We start from the raw sequence: 18,101 nt of genomic DNA on the forward strand, positions 1-18,101 counted from the left end.
AATTATTGATTTTGTACAGAGATTAAAGATGAGATTAACAAGAAACTTGATTAAAAATTGTCAAAATTTCTGAATAGACATGTTTACCAAAAAGCTCTGAAAATTGCCAGTGGGTTTACAAAGTTGTGTTTAATAAAACTTCTATGCTGGCTTAATGTTTTGTAAACAAAAATCATTAGAGAAATGCAATTCAAAATTACTATGATACTACTTCATAACTATTATAACTCTTATCAAAAAAATCAAAGGAACCAGGTGTGGTGGTAAAGGCTTGTAATTCGAAGCTTTTAGGAGGTTGGAGTAAAAGGATTTGGGTCTGAGGTCATCTTGGGTATTGCACACAGTAAATACCTGCCCTTTAAAAAAACTCAAAAGGTAATAATGTTGGCTGGTGAGAGTGTGGAGAAAAGGAAATTTTCTACACTCTTGGTCAAAATACAGGTTAATACTCTCCTTGTAGAAAGTAGTATGCAGTTTTCTAAAGAAATCCAAAGTTGAAATATCATCTGACCCACCAATCATGTGATTATTTCTCTCTGGGTAACTCATAAATATATCTGTAGTTCATTGTTATTCGCATTATTCACAACAACAGCCAAGATATAAATCGAAGTTCAGTGTTCAACTACAGACTAATAAACAACTGTGGTGCATGCACAAATATATTTTTCTGTTTCATCCTTAAAATAGCAAGAGACTTCTCCCATTAGCCACAACTTATAATGACCTGAAAGATGTATTGTAAATGAGGAAAAATGTTGTCTTCTGATTTTTGTGAACACACACACACACACACACACACACACACACACACACACACACACACACACATCAACCTCAAACATTAAGAGTGAAATTTTTTGAAAAGTAAAGCAAAGTGGAATTGCTGGGGCATTTAGGTCACAATGTAGAAGATAGTAGATATACAGGATGAACCGGTATAGAGTTGTAATGTACAGCATGAGGATACAGGGGACAACACTGGCCTTACATAGGAATGAAGCTAAATAAGTAGGAGTTGTTCTTCCTAGTAAGGGTTGCTCTTTTGGATGCTCTTCCTCCAGTAATGGATAAGATGAACATAATTCTTTAAATATACCTGCCTGTTTGCAGAAATAATAACAAACAATATAGCAATAATGTTGTATGCTCAACATAGGACATGAGATTATCCTTGGTGTAAACTAATTATTACAAATAAGGGAAACCGTGGGACCTATGTTTCTTTAAGTCTGGCTTACTTCACTTAATATAATTTTTTCCAAGAACTTCCATTTCCTTACAAATGAGGTGGTATCATTCTTTCTGATGAAAGCATAGTATTCCGCATGTGTGTGTGTGTCTGTGTGTGTGTGTGTGTGTGTGTGTGTGTGTGTGTGTGCGCGCGTGTCTCATTTTCTTGATCCATTTATCTACTGAGGGGCATCTGGATGGATTCCATATCTTAGCTATGGTAAATAATACTGTGATAAACATAATTTTGCTGGTAGCTTTAATGTGGCCTTGCTTGTGGCCACCTGGTTAAATGCCCAGCAGTGGGATTACTAAGTAATAGGGGAGCATTATTGTGTACATCAAGGATAATCTTAGTAAATGAGCAGAATAGCCCTATAGCTCTGTACATATGATTGTATAAGGTGATTCTAAGTGAAATGAACCCCAAGACATGTTCTTTGATGTTTTTGTTCTTAATGTATTGCGTGATTTCTTTTTATCCTTTTGTGTTTTCCCCACCTATGGTGTATCCCCTGTAGTCACTGTATTTGATTTTGATACCCTGGTTATTGTAAATATGTTAATCTGAACTAGGGAAGGGAAAGGGAAAAAATGATGAGGCAAAGGACAAAGGGGGAACCTATGCAACAGTGATACACAGAAGACAATATGTTGGAAATAATCTGGAGGGGCTGTTGGGAGGGAAGAGGGAGAAAAATGGGGGAAGGGATAACAAATTAGAAAAGAAATAAATTCATTACCTTACTTATGTAACTATAACCCCTCTGTACATTACCTTGACAGTAAAATTTAAATAAAAAGTAAAATAAAGAAGGGATGGGAAGGGGAAACAAAGGAGGAGGCAACAATGCTTAATAAGAAATGTATTCATTATTTTGCCCATGTAATTGTAACCCCTCTGTATGGTATTTTCACAATAAAAATACAATAAAATATATGAGAGCAGCAATACAGGATATGGGACTGGGGAAAATACTATACAAAGAGTAGAACAGCTGTGGAGAATAATAATTTTACTTTAGCATAGGAAGTAATTAACTAGCATACAGATTTTCAGCCTCATGTCAGTCACTAAAAAGGGAAAACAACATACAAACCAGTAGAGATAAAATAGAAAACTAAACAATAAGGATGAAGAGACAGCTTGGACCAAAAATTACAAATGAGACAATTAGGAAACAAATAAAAAGCTGGTAAGTTTAAAAAATATTACCCATAATTCTATTAATTGTTGTTTACATCACAATTTGTTAGAACTATAATTCAAATCACAGTTTAGTACTATATCATTTTAATAATAGATTACTTATTATTGATTTCTTAATGCTGAATGTTTAATATGTAATTTTACTTTTAGCAGCTGTAGAAAAGAAGAAAGTGAATCTAATTTTACTAATATATATCATGAATTGTAAAATTGAGAAGCAGAATTTAAACAAATAATATATTATTACTGTTTTAATTCTGTGAATTAATGTAATAATTCAAAGTGTATTCTACAATTAGCAATCATCTTAACTCATTGACTCTAGGCCAGGGGATCACAGGGGCCCAGAAAAGCTACTACCTTGAATAGTAATCCTAGACCTCTAAAACAAAACAAAACAAAACCAGAAACAAAACAAACAAAAAACACTGCAGTAAGCACAGCCAGTCAGGGTTGCTATCACAGCCTACATGAAGTCAGGCCCGAAACAGAAATTGAGAGTCATTTAGCTGATAACTAATATATTTTTTTATGAGACAGACTCAAATGAGACTCCTGAGAGAGAGTCAGAAAGACTGATGAAAGGGACTAAAATTGATCACACAAAGATTGGAAAGTAGAATTCCTTGTAGAACAAATAAATCATAGAAAGCCTGTGCATGTAAGAACAAGACAGCAGACCAAATTCCAGAAATGCACATTATCTTAGAGGTCAGCTTAATGAATTATCAATAGAAATCTTTGAAATCTTAAATATTTGAACACATGTGGGAGAAGGACAATTGCTGAAGAGAAAGAAAATGTCATCACCCTGTTAGGATGTCCAATATCACATTAGGAATTGATAAACCACAGATTTGTAATAAAAAGAATACAATTATTCCAAGTGAGTGGTTCATTTGTTTTGATGTAACAGTTCTTGATTTAGGTGCTAGCAATTAACATACAATTGATCCAGTCCCACAGCTGAGTTGATATTGACTGCAGTATTCCTACATAAAGAGTAAGAGAAAATTTACAAATGTCTGGTGAAATGAGTTGAGGATGAAGTGTTCTAATAGTGATAACTGAGGTTTAGACACAGGTAAAGAGGTGGACTTTCTTTTCTAAAATCCCCCCATTTTTAGTCTGGTGCCAGTGGCTCACAACTGTAATCCTAGCTACTCAGGAAGCTGAGATCTAAGGACAGCAGTTCCAAGCCCCCTGGACAGGAAAGTCCCAGAGACTCTTATCTCCATTTAACCACAGGAAAACCAGAAGTTGCACTGTGGCTCAAGAGGTAGAGAAATCACCTTGAGTTGAAGAGCTCAGGGACAGTGCCCAAGCCCAGACTCCAAGCCCCTCGACCAACAACAAAAGAAATCTCCCTTTTCTTGGACTGCCTACATCTTTTCCTAACATTCAACAAAGAAGCCATTTTATCACCCACAACATTTAAGTCCTAGCCTAGCTACTGCAAATAGAATGATTTGGTTTCTTATGTCAAAAGTTCATATTTTTAAAAACAAATACCAGAAGTGGTAACTTTTATTCCAGTCCTTGAACACTGGGCCTGGGCCCTGAACATGGTTATGCTGATAGCTTTCATGTGAGCTTGCTTGTTATTTATTGAATTACTGCTGATGAGGGGAATTACTGGGTCTTAAGGAAGATCTATATTTAGTCTTTTCAATAAACTCCGTACTGCATTCCACGGTGGATGAACAAGTTTAATTTCCCACCAACAGTGTAATAGAGTTCCCAATTGGCTACATCCATGTCAGCATTTGCTATTGTTAGTTTTCTTGATAATGGCCATTCTAACTGGGACGAGGTAGAATCAGTCTTGTTTACTTGTAGATTTGTGGGCACCTTCTAGCTAACATAAATGAATGAATCCATGAAACTTATATTGCTCTGAGTCTGCATTCTGTTCTCTTTCTCTTAGTATAATTTTACCAAGCCTTTCATTTTCCTTAAGACTGGTGAAAAGTCATTTCTGATGGGTGAGTAGAATTCCACTGTGTGTGTGTGTGTGTGTGTGTGTGTGTGTGTGTGTGTGTGTGTGTGTGTGTGTGTGTGTGTGTGTGTGGTGTGTGTGTGTGTGTGTGTGTGTGTATGTGTGTGTGTGTGTGTGTTAAATCATGATAGGCCCATGAATTCATTTCTAAGCCTTCTGTTTCATCTATAATTTAGTAATTCCATATTAAATTTGGATTGCTTTCTCTACTTTATTGAACAATATAGTTGGGATTTTGATGACTATTGCATTGTCAATTTTTGGGGGGCCGCATTGCAGTTTCATCATGTAAATTCTTCCAACCAGGAGCATTGAAAGATTTTCCATTTCCTTGAGTCTCCTTAATTTCCCTTTTTAGATTTTTAAGGTTTTTACAATAGAGGTCCTTCACATTTTACTTTAATTAATTCCTAATTTTGTTGTTGTTGTTTTGTTTAGTTTAGATTTGATTTGGTTTTAAGGCTAATATATATGAGGTTGTTTTTTGGATTTCAGCATGGATCTTCCCATTGATGGTAACACAGAAAAACTACTGATTCTTGTGGTTTTTATACCCTGCTACATTGCTGAAGGTTAGCATCACCTTTAGTAACTTGAAGGAGGAAGCTATAGGGTCCTTTAAATACAGGATCATTTCATCTGTAAAAAGGGATAGTTTTACATCTTCCCTATTTGGATCCCCTTTATGTTTTTCTCTTGCTTATTGCTCTTGCTAGAAAGTCCACTGCCTTATTGAAGAGTAGTAAAGAGAATGGACATCCTTGTCTCATTCCTGATTTTAATGTCTTCATGCTTCCACTGTTAGATAAATGCTAATTATCTGTCATATATATACTCTGTAATATATTGAGGAATGTTCCATGCATTCCTAGCTTCTCAGACAATCATAAAGGGGTATTGGAGCTTGTTAACACCTATTACTTCATCCCTATAGACGATCATGTGTTTCTTGTCCCTGCTTCTGCTGATGGTTTGTATTATGATTATTGACAAGAATATTGAATCCAATTGTATCCTAGGATGAATCCTATTTGATCATACAATATTTTTTTTTGTTAGTTGCTGAAATTAGTTGGTGAGAATTTTATTCAGAAGTTCTGCATCATCACTTATCAAAGAGTTGGGTTCATAGTTCTCTTTCTTTGGTGAGTCCCTATGTGATTTGGAGAAGAGTCTAATTCTAGCTTCATAGAATGTGATTGATAATTCCATTTCCCGTTCTATTCCATTGAAGAGTTATAACTGTGTGTTGTAAGTTCTTTGCAGGCCTTAATTTCATGGTAAATTCATTGAGTCATAGATTTTTCTGGAATGGGAAGTGGTTTATTGACATTTCATTTTCATTTCTTCTTATGTGTTACTTCTTGCTTCAGATCCAGTATAGGAAAACATGAATTTCCCCAGGATTCTTCAGGTGATTGGCATAAGATTTTCAAAGTACTCTCTTATAACATTCTTAATTTTGCTTATATCTGTTGTGTTGTCTCATTTTTGTCTCTAATTTTCTGTATTTGTATGAGTTCTCTAAATATTTTGTATTGTTTTGTTTTTTATTATGAAGGTGATATACAGAGAAGTGGGTTACAGTTACATAAGTAATGAGTACATTTTTTTTTTTTTGGTCTGGTCATGGGGCCTGAACTCGGCCTGGGCGCTGTCCCTCAGCTCTTCAGCTCAAGGCTAGCTCTCTACCACTTGAGCCACAGTGCCACTTCCGGATTTTTTCTTTTTGCTTATGTGGTGTTGAGGAATCGAACCCAGGGCCTCATGTATGTAAGGCAAGCACTCTACCATTGAGCCACCTTCCCAGCCCAAATGAGTACATTTTTAACAGTGTTACCCCTTCCTCATTTTTTTCTGCTTCCCCCAACCCTGACATCCCACTCCCACAAAGTTGTAACGTTTATTTCTAACATAGTGTCTAGTGAATATCACTGTTGCTTTGGTTAATCTTTGTCCCACCATTTCTGTGATTTTCCTTCCTTTCCCTAAATCAGATTAACATGTATAAGACAAAGGGTACAGAAATAAAAAACAGTGAGTACAGGAAATAAACCAAAGGGGAAAAACTAAATAGAAATAACTAAAAACAATTCACTATACAATCATCTTGTATCCATTTCTTGGAGCTCATTTCGATATGCATCATTTTATATGGTGATATGCATATTGCTATTGAGCTACTGTGAATATCCTAGACATATTCTAGTTTTTCCAAATGAGTGAAAACATGTAGCCTCTGATTCTTTGGGTCTGGCTTGTTTGAATTATTATGTTTCCAAATGATTCCATTTCCTTACAAATGGACAATGTCAATCATTCTGATGGAAGCATAGAATTTTGTTGTGAATATATACGACATTTTCTTGATCCATCATTGCTGGGTCATAGGGGAGCTCTAGTGAGGAACCTCTATACTTCTTTACAGAGTATTTGAACAAGTTTACATTTCCACCAGTAGTGTAGTAATGTTCCTTTTTGGCCACATCCCCACCAGCCCAGCATCTGTTATTATTAGTTTTCTTCATTCAAATTGGGGTTAGGTGGAATCTCAATTTTGCTTTGATTTGCATTTCTTTTATGACCAGAAATGTTGCTTATTTCTTCATGTGTCTATTGGCCATTCATATTTCTTCTTCAGAGAGGTCTCTCCTTAAATCTTAAGCTCAATTATATTATGAGGGTTATTGTTTCTATGAGGATTTGTTTTTTCGGGGGAGTTAATTTTGGGGCTCTAAGAATATTTGAGATATGAGGCCATTGTATGTTCCAGAGGTAATAAAGACCTTCTCCCACTCTGTTAGTTTTCTACTTGTCTTTCTATCTATATAAGTTCTCTTTTTAGTCAGATTTGGTAAGGGTCTGTTCCTGTTCTTCTTGACCTTCTCTATGTAGGATATATTTGATTAATTTCTATTTTGTTGATTTGGTGGATATAAAATTTTCAAGTTCTCTTTGTCATGAAATATTTTTATATATCCTTTAAATATAAAGGAGAGTTTGGCTTGGGAGAGTATTCACAGTTGGTAATTGTTTGTCTTTAATGTTTGCCATATATCATGCCAGGCTCTCCTTTTTACCACATCAGCTAAGAAATCATTATTTATTCTGACTGTATATCCTTTATAAATAATCAGTCTTTTCTCCTGACAGCTTAAGAATCCTTTCCTTAATTATATTAAGTGAAGTAAGCCAGGCCCAAAGAAGCATAGGTCCCATGGTTTCCCTTATTTGCAATATCTAGTATAGGTATGAGTCAAGCGGAAAAGGTCAGATAATGTGATGTTAGGAAAATGAACCCTTAAATATGTATTTTAATGTTTTCGTTTCTTTCATGCATGTGTTTCCAATGCATTTATAAGATTATTTCTTTGTTGCTTTGTATGTCCCTCCTCCACAGTGTAACCCCCGCTTTCACTATATTTGATGTCAGTATAACATATGGAGGAGATGGGGACAAACAAGTCGTTTAAGGATTCAGGTGGACCTGTTGCAACAATGAGAAGTACAAAATGTCATGTCAAAACCAGCTTTACAATGTCGGTGTGGGGGGGGGGAGGGGGGTATAATTGGGTGGGGGGAGGGGGGTAAAATTGGGTGGGGGGAGGGGGGAGGCGGGGAAGGGAAGTGAAGGGTAAACAAAGGAGGAGGCTGCAATGCTTGGTAAGAAATGTATGCATTATCCTGCCCATGTAATTGTAGCCCCTCTGTACAGTATGTTCTCAAATAAAATAAAATACAATTAAAAAAAAAAAAGAATCCTTTCCTTGATCTCTAATGATCCTCTAATGGATTATGATGTGGTAGTGGGTTGTTCTGTTCTGTTATTCTCCGTTTGGTGTTCTAAAGGCTTCTCTTCTCTGAATGAGCCTATCTGTTTGGATGTTTGGCATGTTCTCTGCTAGAATTCTGTAATATGTTTCCCATCCATTTTGTTTCCTGCTCTTCTCCTTCTTGATACCTATCTCCCCCAACTTTGATCTTCTAACTGAATCTTGAACTTCCAGCAAGATCGTTTCTTATTTCTTGGATTTGTTCTAAATGATAGCTCCTCTTTTCTATTAGACCTAGTCTGTCTTTGATGCTTAACATTATCTTCTATGTCATCTATTCGCTGTGGAGACTTTCTACTTTGGTTTTGATTTCTCTATCTTCTAATTGCTCATTTTTTTAGGGCTTCTATCTTTACTAAAGCTTTATTTTAGGTCTTGTGTGGACTTTCTTTACATCTTTTCTTTGGTTAGGGGAGTTGGAGGGGCTGTTTTTTTAGCTGTGTCTTCTCATACCTTTTAACTATTTAACTACTTAACTATTTTTTCCTTGGACTCCTTTGCCTTCTCAGACTTTATTTATCTTTCTGTTTGTAGTCTTCATGAATTATTTTGCTAATCTTTGATTGGTGTCTTCTTTTTTGACAAATTTCCTTGTAAGGATTTTGTATCTTTTCGTTAATCACATTTTTCAGCAGTATTTGTAACGTATTTTGAATTCTCTCTTCTAGCTCCTTAATTGTCTGTTCTAATGTCTGGTCAGTTCCTGTGTGAATTATACTACCTTGGCATCAGTTTTCTTGTATTTTTCTGATTTGTTCTGTCCATTTGGTGGATTTCTTGGCTTTCATTTGGGGAATCTATGATCTTAATAGGTGACTCTCTATGTTCTTGGTTGATTTTTCAGGTGTTGGTTTGGTCTTCTGTTGTTATGTGTTTTTCTGAAATTTGGTTTTTGTCTAGGCGATTAAGTGTAGGATTAGAGATCAATTGTGGTGAGATGTTGTCATGTTAGTACTTGTGGTTCCAATGACAATTCGAACTGTCCAGTGGTAAGATGAATAGTGTCTGTGTTTGGATGTGGCTTCCTCTGTTCCTGCTTTTTTCCCATGTGGTCCTTTTATTTCCACAGTGCAGCTGTGCTTTTGAATATGTTGGCCAACACAGTCACAGCAGTCACCTGCCTGGCTGGGTAACTTTTCATAGATTTCTGTTTTCTTGTAAAGACAGTATAAAATCTTCTTTGAATTATATATTTATATATAATTATACCTGACTTGGTTTGACCTGCTAATAGTGGAATACCTTCTAGGACTCTAAATCTCTGTTTCATTAGCTAGAGCTAAGGTAATTTTCTGTTCTTATTCTGCCATTGTTTTTCTACTTCCTCAGGTTTATTTTTGATATTGTGGATTTTTTCACATAATTTAGCATTTGTGATGGTTGTATCTGGTTATTTTTGTTTTTCTGTTTGTGTTACTTTGAAATAGTGATTTCAGGCTTCTATGAAGAGACAGTAATAATATGAAATATATGTTATTACATTGAAAGAAAGAGAGCAGACATTATAACCTTTTGCTACAAGTAAATTAATATTAAGCAAAACTAATAAAAATACTTATTTACTCTTTAGAGAATGAGCATAGTACTCTTGGATATCTTGGAGGAAACATATTAGACTCATTACATTTACATTGCAATTACAGGCTAACCATTCTTTTTCAGAAGACAAAAGCTTCAGTGCTTTCATATAATATTATAAAATCATAATACCTGCATGTTGATTTGTTTTCATCTGCAATTTTCAATTCCATTCTTCATCCATTAGGTAACTAGAGCTTTGAAAGATCAATTCCTTAAAATACCTATATTTCTTATATTGTGATGTAAATCTCAGTAATATAAGTATGAATTTATCTCTCAGTCTCATCTTGAGCTATATTCATATGAAATTTATGCAGTCTCAAGCAAGAATCCTATTTAACTCTTTTCTATGTTTTAATCAATATATCCATTCTCTTTAGAAATATGTTCTCATCTTTTTCTAGAAATATTTTTCTCATATTTCTCATGTTTCTCATCATATTGCTCCAGTGAACATCGTGTATTTTCAGGACTTTAATTGAAATAAATATAAAGTTTTGAACATGAAGACACTTCCTCCCATTATCACTTTAAAGTAAAACTTTGGGGACCATTGTATATATAAAAATAAAAAAGTTCAATGCAAATGCTTATACATGAATGGTCTAATGATTAAGTCAATTAGACCCAAAAACTACCATACCACATCAAGTCTCAATTTGCTTAAAGGCACCAAAATATTAGTGTTCATGAATATCACTCATTGTTAGAAAACGACTAATCAAAACCAAGTTTATTTTTGAAATTTAAAAAATGAAAATTACACCCAGATTTTCTGTCAATATCCTGTTTCCAGGGATACATTTTTTTTCAGCAAACAGAGAAACAAAAAATAAGGATTTGTTACATAGAATGAAAGATATAAAATTAGACTGTCTTTCCTTAAGGTGATAAGTACATGCAAATCGTGATTTATTCAATGATATGATAAACATTCATAAGAAGATAGGTGATCAGAAGTGATAGGTAAGCAAAATAATTGGAAAACTGTATATGTAAATTTTCCTTTCAATATAGGATTACAGGTTTTCAATTCATGAGCCTATTGAACAAGATTTTGTATCTGTAATACAGATCCTGTATTCTACATTTTAGACATACTCCGATTCTCTTACTTCAGTTTCTGATCATTATTATTCTACTTTCATGATGTCAATTGCTACTAAAGTAACAAGGTGGGAGTTTTATTTCGTTTCTAGATCAAATAAATTTTAGTATTTTGGAATAGTAGTATAAATTCATGGAGTTTACTTTGAATGTCAAGTTTGAGGATACTGCATTCAGGGTATTGTGAATTGGCCTGAAGCAGCCAGGAACATATTTTGAATACACAGACACACAATATACTAAGATCTAGGGACTTGATCTCAGAGAAAGATAAAGGTCCAGGCAAGATCTTGAAGCCGAGATAAAACAATGGAGCAAACATCAATCAACTATTATCACAAATGGAACTGATCTCTGATGTGTCTGGTGACAGCTCTGTGTGTGTGTGTGTGTGTGTGTGTGTGTGTGTGTGTGTGTGTGTGTGTGTGTGTGTGTGTGTGTGTGTGTGTTTGTGTGTGTGTGTGTGTGGAGAGAGAGAGAGAGAGAGAGAGAGAGAGAGAGAGAAAATTTTAGTGTATCTTCCATATTTACAGTCCATAGAGCATTACTTGTTATGAAGAAGGTGCTCATATCACATTCTGATACCACTGTCATCACTTTTAACTGCTAAAAGCACTTGCTTAATCTCTAAATAAAAAGGGAAAAATAAACTAACATCTTACATGATTGTTTTGACAAATAATTGGTATATTAAAGGCCAAAAGGAGGAATTGGAGATTAATATAATCTTTTTTCTCTCTTCTGATTATTACACAGCAATAGCCGTGATTTTCAGGAGTCTCTTGCAATGTTCTCATGGCTGAATTACTAATAAGCTTAATAATATGAAACATACGATACAGAAGTAGATCAGCCTGCAAGCACAAAGAACTAGTGATAAGATCATACTTTTGAGCAGAGTTGACACATCATTTAGCAATGCAATTCCTTCATATGAACTTCAAATTTTGTGGCTTTCCTTGTGTGATTAAAAGGTAAGAAAGTAGAAGCAAGAATTCCTGTTCAGCCAAGTAGAAAGTGCTCATTATCCCATCCTCATGTTGCAAATTTCCATTCCATAAAGACTCTTCATTAGAGTACTTTCATTTAATACAATTCAGCACATCATCCTTCCCCGTTAGAGACAGGAAAAAAGATAATTTTGTTTGAATATTATCTTACATAAATTAGTGTGCATAAGCTTGATTTGTATAATTACAGATGTTTGTAATAAAAGTATGTAGGGATCATGTCACAACTAAAAAGTAAAAATAAAATCACATAACTGCTACAAGTCACAGCATTTTGTGCATAAATACATACATTAGATTAGTTGCAAAATTTCTATTTTGAGAAAAACTTTATATTAAAGTATAATGCACTTTACTAAGGATTGAAACATTTTATTGAGAAAAAATATATTTTTGGGGGGGAGGGTCTGGTCATGGGGCCTGAACTCTGGGCCTGGGTGCTGTCTCTCAGCTCTTCAGCTCAAGGCTATCACTCTACCACTTGAGCCACAGTGCCACTTCCAGCTTTTTTTTTTCTGCTTATGTGGTGCTGAGGTCACCTTCCCAGCCCCTGAAAAATATATTTCTTAGAGATGTTTTTGCTTCATAATTTTAAGAAGAATAATGATCCCAAAGTAATTATTTTTTATTGTTTCCCTGTTTCCATGTGATTAACTTTCAAATTAGAAATCCAGATATATGATTTAATTTAACCAAAAATATTTATTGAGTATAAAGTCCTTCTACTCTCTACATTCTTCACACTAAGACCACCAAATATGAGTCTGAAATGATTAGTGTCTTTTTAACCTATGTTAATATTATTTACAATGTGAGTGAAATGTTTAAAAAGTAGTATTTATTTTAGCTTAATTGCTCTGAAGAGACAATAAATGATGTAATCAAAGGTTAAAAATGATTAGATTTAAAATTTACAATTCAGGAAATGGTTTTGACCACTCTGGTTACTGAAGCCCTCACTACACCCTCATGAGACAATTTATATTGATGAAGCAAAAATCCGAGGTTAGACATTTATGAATAAAAAATCATGTCATTCTGAACATGTAAAGCTACATTTCAAACAAAGAAAATTTAACTCTTAAATACCTGAATATGCTAGTACATTTAATTGCAGGGTAAGTACTTGTTCTGAAAGGAGATAGAAGTACATTTATTTTGAAATGTAAACCTAAGCATTCATTTGAATAAAATATAATGTTTAAAATATCACTCATTCAAGAAAGAAGATGTACAGTTAGTTGTTTTTCATGCCAATTATGTTCTCTATACTTACTACAAATACTAGATTAGTAAATCTAATTCATTGCTTTCTGGGAAGTAGAAATTCAGTTTCCTAAAACTCATGACTATAAGTTTTTCTCAAACAATTGCTAAATAATTGTTTTATATTTTTTGTCATGGAATCTTATTTGACTTTTTTATTCATTAAGTTAAATAATTGGCCAATAACAATATAAATTATGTATGAACAAAGTTTATCTAACACAATATTTCTTTCACAAGACATATCATGGCTCTCTTAAAGAACATTAGAAGGCAGTGTGTTCTTTATTAATTTTTAGTTATTTTCTTAATGGTTATTAATTGTCAGAAGTGGCAATTCTATAATATATTTAAAGAATTTGATTATAGTCCCTCTATTTCCTTTTCATTACTCCTTTCTCTAAAGATCTTCTGTTTTTCACATAAAATTACATCTTTGTATATGTGCATATAAACTAATTTGGAAGATTTAAGCTAAACTGCAACTTAATTCAAGCTGTACAGTGCATTAATAAGATGAATAAAAACTTGAATATTTTTTGTTAACTTCTGAATTGAGTTATCATTATTATTATGGTTAGGGTTAGGACCCCAGGCAGAATTAGAATTAGAATTAGGGAAATAGAAAATTTAACTTCAACACAGGATGACCCATTGCAACAATGATACTCAAAAGACACTATGTTGTAAATGAAGTTTACACCATGGGGAGGGAGGAGTAAGGGAAGTGGGGAGGGATGGGTTAGTGGGAGAACAAGACAGAAGGGGGTAACAATGCTCAACAAGAAATGTACTCTTTATATTACATGTGTACTTATTCGCTCTTTAAAGCATCCTTACAACAAAATAAAATTTTCAAAAAATAATGAAAAATAAAACCTGTTAAGAAATATGAAAACACTTAGAAATTTAGGTTCAAAATGCAAGTAATAATTAGACGTACACGCTGAGCAAGAGTTAGGATAAATGTAAAAAAAGAGGCTTGCTATTAACATGATGATTCGGTTATATGTAGGCTTAGGCTTAGGCAAGGTGTTCCAGTTAGAGCTGGGGTTAAGATGAGAAAAAGATGTAAGATATTGTGAAAAACTGCCACATATTTTAAGAAGAATGAATGGCATCAAAGTTAGAATGAATGAAAACCAGTGTTTATATTACTTTAAACATTCAGATATAATTTGGTTTAAAGTGTGAGATACTTTTTTGTTCTAATTAGGGTTAGGGAAGGATAAGCTTTAGGGTAACTTTTAGTTTTCTACTAAGAAGTAGAAGCAAAAAAATGTGTGATTGAATAGAATCTAGACAATTTTCCTTACATTAACCATTTGGAGTTAAATCAGACTGTGATTAGGATTAGGTTTCTGGTTAACCGGGGTAGAGTATAGAGTACAGAAATGGGTTAAATTAGTGGGTTGTGCCTATTTTCCTAGCTACTCACGAAGCTGATTTCTGAGGATCCCAGTTCAAAGCTAACCTGGGCAGGAAAGTCTGTGAAACTTTTATCTCCAATTAACCACCAGAAAATCCAAAAGTGGTGCTGTGGCTCAAGTGGTAAAGCTCCCACCTTGAGCTAAAGAACTCAGGGATCGTGTCCAGGCCCAGAGTTCAAGTCCCACTACCGACAAAAAGAAAAAAAAAAGAAATGTGTTAAATGATAAGTAAAGCTGAACTTATCTTAGGTTCTAGGAATTCAGGAAATGCTGAGATAATGGAAGTACAATGTATTTCATAATATCAGGATTTGCGATCAATGAGTATAATGATTCCTCTTATGGAACAAGATACATTCAGAATTAAGGGTGAGAAAATCTGTAGGGTTTACAGAAAACCTGCAATTTATTTCAAGAATTACAAGTGGAATTTCAGTTAGGATTGTAGAAAATGAGCATTTTTCATAAATTTTAGAATTGGGATACTGTTAGTGTCAAGGTTATGGTTAGGATGCCAGCCATGGTTAGGGTTAGAGTGAAGGAGAAAAAAATGAGGCTCAAATTGAAGGTAAATTTAGACTAAGTCTAGTAAGAATTAGAATGAATGTGAACTAAAGTATTGTTATTTATATTAGAATATACTTACAGTTAGACTTATGGTTATTGTCAATGTTCCAGTTAAGATTATGTTAGGATTAGAAAATGACTAAGATATTCGAAAAATAAATGAAACCTAATTTTGGAAGTCTTATTTGAATCAAGTTAGGATGAGTGAAAACTAGTGTAATTGTGTTAGTGTTAGTATTGTCATATAATTAGGATTAAGATTAAGATCAGTATTTTGTTCTGATTATGATTACTGTTATGAATAAGAAAGTTTTTAGTATAAACTTGAGTTTTTACTTACAAGTAGAAGCAAAAATGTGAGATTGAATAGTAACTAGAGCATTATCATTATATTTATTTCTCAGTGATCATTCTCATAATGATTAATGAGAGGTTTAGGCTGAAAGTTAGCATTAAGTAATGGACTAGATGGTAAGTAAATCTGAAACTGTTTTAGGGTACAGGGTTTCTGGAAAAGGTAGGACGAATGGAAACTACAATATTTTTCCTGATAATGAGAATTTGAGGACAAGTAATATAATGGTTCATGTTAGGGAACAAGATAACTTCAGAAGTAGAATCAGAAAATTTGTGGGAATGAGGGCAAACTGAAACTAATTTCCAGAGTGCAAACTGGAGTGTTGATTAGAATGATTTAAATCTAGAGTCTTTTTCTTAAATATTAGAATTGGACTATCAAGGTGAAAGGTTTCAGTTCCAGTTGGGGTTAGTGTAAGCATTAGGGAAATGGAAAGATAAGGGTCCAACTGAAAGTAAATCTTCGAATAACAAGTCGAGTTAGAATTAGGATGAATATGAAATAAGAAACTGTTAACAATACTAAGATTAGGTTATGATTAGTGTGAGGGTTAACCTCAATATTTCAGTTAGGTCTTGGGGTACAATAATGGCAAGATAATGAGTAAAACTACAAACCATTTTGAGAAAGATGAGTTGAATCAAAGGATTAATAAAAACTAATGTATTTGTGTGGCTTTTAGAATCCAAAGCCCATTAGTTCCAGGGTTAGGGTTACTTTTCTAATTCAGGTTAGGCTTAGGATTAGGGAAGGTTAAGCTTTAAGGTAAAACTGAATTTTCTGCTAACACTTTCAAGTAAATTAAGTTTGAAACTTACCAAAAAATACAGAGTTTCTCTAAGTTTCCTATGCAGGGCTCAATAGGGTTAAATTTAGAGTTAGGTTTCTAGTAAGGTTTAGATATATAGTAAGGGCTAGGAACTAGAGTAGATTTTAAGTAAACATGCAACTTCTTTTTGGAGATACAGGAGTTCTGTAAAAGTTAATATCATTGGAAACTATGGTATTTTTCATGATATTAGGATTTGAGGTTAAAGATTCATAATAGAGAAAAAGATAGATTTCAGATTCCAAGTCAGGGAATCTGTAGGATTTGGAGCAAACTGCAAATCATTTCAAAGACAATGAGTATCTGTAAGGATGTATCTAAACTTCAGAATTTTCCATTAATTTTAGGATTGGGTTACTATTATCATCAAGGTTACTCTTAGGGTTGTGACCAGGATTAGAGTTAGGATTAGGGAAATTAAAGGTTGAGAATTTGAGTGAATTACTTCCCTTGTGTATGTATTGCACTGTTCTAAGGCTTGAACTCAAGGCTTGGGTTCTGTTCCTGAGCTTTTTGCTGTAGGCTACGAGCCGCGAATCCAATTCCAGCTTCCTTTGGCAGTAAATTGGAGATGAAAATCTCACAGACTTTCTTATCTGAGCTGACATTGAACTGAGATCCCCAGATCCCTGCCTTCTGATTAAAGTTAGGTTTAAAGGCATGAGCTACCAGTGCTCAGGACAGTGATTGACTTTTATTGACTGTTTTCACTTATGTTCCAGATCAAGAGTTAAATTCACTCAATCTTCAAGGAAATAGAAGAGGCAATCCAAAAATTCATATGGAACAATAAAAGGCTCTGAATAGCAAAACCGATCCTCAACAGAAATAACACTGCTGGAGGAATATCAATACCAAATTTCAAACTCTACTATAAAGCCATAGTAATCAAAACAACTTGGTAATGGCACAAGAACAAACCTCAGGACCAATGGAATAGAATTGAAAACCCAGAAATGAACCTATAGACCTATAGCCATCTAATTTTCAATAAGGGAGCTAAAACAATAGAATGGAAGAAAGACAGTCTCTTTAGTAAATGGTGCTGGCAAAATTGGTTAACTACTTGTAGAAAACAAAAGCTAGATCCTTATATATCACCCTGTACCAGAATCAACTCCAAATGGATCAAAGACCTCGGAATCAAAGCTGACATTCTCAAAACATTACAGGATGGAATAGGAGAAACCCTAGGTCTCCTTGGCACAGGCTGAAATTGTCTTAATAGAGACACGGAAACACAACAAATCAAAGAAAGGTTGGACAAATGGGATTGCATGAAGTTGAAGAGCTTCTGCATGGCAAAGGACATAGCTAGCAAGATCAATAGAAAGCCCACGGATTGGGAGAAGATCTTCACTAACCATACAACGGACTAGGGTCTCATATCTAAAATATACTTGGAACTCACAAAATTAAATCCCCCAATAACAAATCCCCAAAGAAACAACTGCCCAATAAATAAGTGGGCTAAAGACTTAAAGAGAAACTTCTCTGAAAAGGGAAGAAGGATGGCCAATAGACACATGAAGAAATGCTCAACCTCCCTAGCCATAAAAGAAATGCAACTCAAAACAACATTAAGATACCACCTCACTCCAGTTAGAATGACTAAAATCAAGAACTTTAATAACAACAGATGCTGGAGGGGATGTGGACAGAAGGGAACCTTATTGCA

The sequence above is a fragment of the Dipodomys merriami genome, unplaced genomic scaffold, assembly GCF_024711535.1.
Source record: "Dipodomys merriami isolate MVZ:Mamm:240054 unplaced genomic scaffold, mDipMer1.0.p SCAF_565, whole genome shotgun sequence".
In the NCBI taxonomy this organism is placed as follows: Eukaryota; Metazoa; Chordata; class Mammalia; order Rodentia; family Heteromyidae; genus Dipodomys; species Dipodomys merriami.